Source organism: Hypomesus nipponensis, chromosome 23, assembly GCF_054491055.1.
Source record: "Hypomesus nipponensis isolate SF chromosome 23, ASM5449105v1, whole genome shotgun sequence".
Classification (NCBI taxonomy): domain Eukaryota; kingdom Metazoa; phylum Chordata; class Actinopteri; order Osmeriformes; family Osmeridae; genus Hypomesus; species Hypomesus nipponensis.
In genome coordinates, this window is record NC_140383.1 from 2,890,960 (window position 1) to 2,895,579 (window position 4,620).

A 4,620-nucleotide genomic window follows, 5' to 3' on the forward strand; every position below is an offset into this window, starting at 1 on the left:
AGTAAATTACAGCCACAGAAGGAGAGGACAAGTTATTTATTTTTAGCATTGTGCAGGGCCTGTGAGAGGGGGGTAGGGGGGGGTGAAAAAAAGTGTAAGGGAGGTGTGGGGTGGGGGGGTCGTCTCTGGGTTTGTGAGGGGCATCTTAGGTGGTCAGCATTGACCCTGTGTAACCCCCTGTATCCTGTCTCATTCTCCGTCCCCTCACACTTGTCTTGTACCCAGGCTCCGCAGGCCTCCCTCGTAATTAGGGACAAGTCATACCGCCCCACACACCCCCCCCCCCTGCCCCGCAAGGGCAGTAAATTTTCTTCTTTTCCCTGCCCACAGTCACCCCCCCCCCCCCTCCCTGGGTTTCAGTCTCCGCCCCCTGTTTTGTTTTGCCGTCTCCATCCATCAATCTTCCCATTAACCTACCGTGTTACGGGAAACCCCCTGCCCCGCCCCCTTTACACCCGCGCTCTGAGCCTGTCGCCCCCTTCTGCCCCCTGCTGCCCCTCCCCCCGCCAATCCCACGCTGCCTCCTCCGCCTCCATCCCTCTTTCCCTCCCTCTCTTCTCTCTCCATCCCTATCTTCTCTCTCCATCCCTCTCTCCATCACGGCTCTCCCTCTCTGCCTCCATCCATCCATCTCTACTTCCATCCCTCTTTGCCCCCAACGCTCTTTCCCATCATCCCACTCTCTCTCCTTTCCTCTTGCCTGACATCCCTCTCTCCCTCCATCCCTCTTTGCCATCTCCTCCTCCTCCTTCCCTCTCTCTCTCTCTCTCTCCCTCTCCCTCTCTCTCTCTCTCTCTCTCTCTCTCTCTCTCTCTCTCTCTCTGTCTCTCTCTCTCTCTCTCTCTCTCTCTCTTCTCTCTCTCTCTCTCTCTCTCTCTCTCTCTCTCTCTCTCTCTCTCTCTCTCTCTCTCTCTCTCTCTCTCTCTCTCTCTCCCTACATCAGACAACAAAAGCTTCTTTCCGTTCACTCTCCAGGATACCTGACTCCTCACATCCTTCCACCCCACACCAGGCCTCCTTTCCTGGGGGCGTCCCCCTTAACGTTACCCCCCTCATCCCCATCTCTGAGGGTCTGAGGGTGTGCAACCCCAGCACAGTCCCAGACAGGCTGGCCTGGCCTGTGGGTCACTCTGGGGGAAGGGGGAGAGAGCCCTGGGACGGAGCAGGAGATTGAGGGGTGGGTGGGTGCTGGCGGGGGGACATTCTGGGTGGTATGGTGCCTGTGAGGGGTGAAGACAATGCCCCCAGTGTTCAGGCGGGCCCACAGGACCTTGTTTTACAACAGGGGAGGGGACGGCATCAATGCCCCGATGATGTGAAGCACCCTGGGCTGATTCACACTGACAAACAGGCCCCCTCTACCCGGTCACCCCTCCCTCCGTCACCCTCTCCTGTTCTCCTCCTACTCCTTCTCCCTTCCCACCCTCCCCTCACCTCCTCACAGGAATCTGCCCATTCTTGACCCAACATGGTGGAGCCAGACCATTACAGGAGTAGTGGGGGGTGGGGTGTGTGTGTGGGGAGTGTGTGTGTTGGGGGGGGTGGGTGTTGGGGGGTGCACAATATCTTAACAGACTGGAGTGAGGCAGCACACAGGGAAAAGGGAAAGTGTTGCCTTGTTCAACCCTTTGCACACACACACACACACAACTTCTTTCTTTCTCCCTCCCCTAATGAAGACCCCCACGTCCTTAACGGAGTCTGAATTGGTATTACTTTAATTAAACCAGCCAGTGCCTCTCTTGTCTTGCTCTCCTGCTTCTCAAAGCCGCAAAATGGCTTGATGACAACGTAATTGCCAAAGAATTGAAGGAGGGCTATCGCAGAGTTGCTAGGGGGCCAAAAATCTCTCCTTTGGATCGCCTCGCCCGCAATGTCCCCCACTGGAGAGAGATCCTGCTCATTCTCCTGTTGTCCTCCTCTCCTCTCAGAGCCGGTAATATGTCTCCAGTATACAACCTGCTCACACCATGCCTATTTTAGCAGCCACTCCTGGGCCACTTGTTGACTGACAGAAAACAGGCTCTTAAAGAACCTGGCTCGACGGGGTTGTACCCTCTACCACAGTGGAGAAGGCTTCGGTTCTACCCTCTACCACAGTGGAGAAGGCTTCGGTTCTACCCTCTACCACAGTGGAGAAGGCTTCGGTTCTACCCTCTACCACAGTGGAGAAGGCTTCGGTTCTACCCTCTACCACAGTGGAGAAGGCTTCGGTTCTACCCTCTACCACAGTGGAGAAGGCTTCGGTTCTACCCTCTACCACAGTGGAGAAGGCTTCGGTTCTACCCTCTACCACAGTGGAGAAGGCTTCGGTTCTACCCTCTACCACAGTGGAGAAGGCTTCGGTTCTACCCTCTACCACAGTGGAGAAGGCTTCGGTTCTCTCAGAGGGAGGTCAAGCTGGCCATGGCAGACTGACCAAGTCCAGTAAACATTCTGTGAAGCATGTGGAAGTCTAAACTATACGACTGTTTAAAAAACATGTCTGTATTACGTAATTTGAGAAATCGAGTAGAGCTGAATGTTTTTCCTGATAATAATTTCACTTCTAAAAAAATGAAAACGTGTGATCAATCAGAAGTACACAGACACTGCAGATGAGGTCATCAATGTGTTTTTACTGGTTAACAACACTGCCAGCAGTGAGAGGGTTAGAGTGATTTAGAGAGCTGGTTAAAAAAGGGGCTGAGGGCTCTAAGTGGCCAGACACTGAAGAACAGCTCTCTCGCCACTCTCTCTCTCTCTCTCTCTCTCTCTCTCTCTCTCTCTCTCTTTCTCTCTCTCTCTCTCTCTCTCTCTCTCTCTCTCTCTCTCTCTCTCTCTCTCTCTCTCTTTCTCTCTCTCTCTCTCTCTCTCTCTCTCTCTCTCTCTCCTCTGACCCCAGTCCAGACCTCTTCACTGCTGATCACATCTACATTGTACTGGTCCCCATCTGTCATGTTAGAAGATGTGTGTGTGCGTGCGTGTGAGTATGTGTGTGTGTTGTGAGTGTGGTGCGCATGTGTGTGTGTGTGTGAGGGGCTGGGGCAGACAGGCAGGCTGTGAAACAGATCTCCTGTTGCAGGCTGAGATATGGCTCCCAGGGGTAAAATCTCCACAGTGACGAACACAAACGGGTCTCCGTGACGACAGCACATTCCACTAGGTTTGTCAAGAAGGTAATTATAGTCTCCCAAAATATTTGTGTTGTGAAGATGAGTCTCTCCGGTCCTTCAGATGAAGACACTGCCCAGCTGCGTGTGTGTGTCAGTGTGTGTGTGGAAGTCTTTGAGTGTGTGTGAGTGCATGTGTGTCAGTGTGTGTATGGACATCGTTGAGTGTGTTTGAGTGTGTGTGTGTGATCATGGAGACAGAAAGACAGGGGATGAAGGCGATAGAGACAGAGTCCCTTCTTTCACAACAGAAAGCAGAGACAATAGCATTGTTTACCCCCTCCACTCCAGGCCCAGAAGGTGACTCGGAGGGCAAATCTGAAGATCACCCTCCAGATCACCCTCCAGCCTGTTCCTGCTGGAGTGGTGTGGTGGATGTATGAGTGTGTGTGTGTGTGTGTGTGTGCGTGAACGAGTTTGTGTGTGTGTGTGTGTGAGCATGCGTTTGTGGCGCGTCAGCTGTGATTAACACAGGGGTGGTAATAAAGTAGTCCGCCCCCTCGTTAGGTATGACGGGACTGGTGTGTGTGTGTATGTGTGTGTGTGTGTGACGGGCGAGGGGGGGGCTCCAGCGAGAGTGAAGGAATGTCGCGCCCCCTCTCCGTCTCGTCCATATGACGCTAATTGCAGCCGGGCGACTGCAGGCTGGGCTCTCTCCTCTCTCTCTCCCATGGCTGATGGTGTTCCTCATTGTCGTTCTGGTCTCCTTTGTCTCTGCTGCCTCTGACCATTGTTGTCTCAATGGTGGCCCGTTAAGGATCGGAGATCCCAAGTCATTAGCCCCCTTTATCCCATTGTCATGCAGCACCAAGGATACTGTATGGCAATCGCTGTCATTCACCAGACGCAGGACTTTGTGTTTTGGCGATAATGGGGAGGTTTGACCGGTGGGGCTGGTCGATAGAGGTGGGATGTCTACGAAATTCTGTGGAAGGGGTTTTATTTCATCTTATTTAGTGCTTATCTTGTTTACTTTGATCCGACACGATGGGAGGTGTTTCCGGGCGTGACAGGAGAAATTTCCAGTCTTTCTCATGCAACTCTTGTCTTCCCTGTTCACGCACCTCGGCATGAGACATAAGAAAGAAAGAGAGAGTGTGTGACGATCGTCATGGAAGCAGGCACACCAAGAGGGGGATTAAACGCTTCCTCTCTATCGCCCTCAAGTTATCATACGTGTTTGGTTTCCACACCATGCAGAAAGCAGTAACAGATGGAGACATCTTTCAGTCCATCCACTCTGAATATCTCAACTCGGCGAATAATCGATGATTGTCCTAGATCATCTTTTCGACGACAATGCCCCTCACAGTTAGACACAGCATCAACTCCAGCAAACGTGATGTTCCTTTGTCCAAGCAAGCCTGGTCACGCATGTGCAATCAGCGCCAAGCACCGTTCGGCCTGGTTAGGGTCCGGTCCGAGTGGACGCCCTCTTTCTCTCTTAAAACAAGCATCTGGAGTCCCT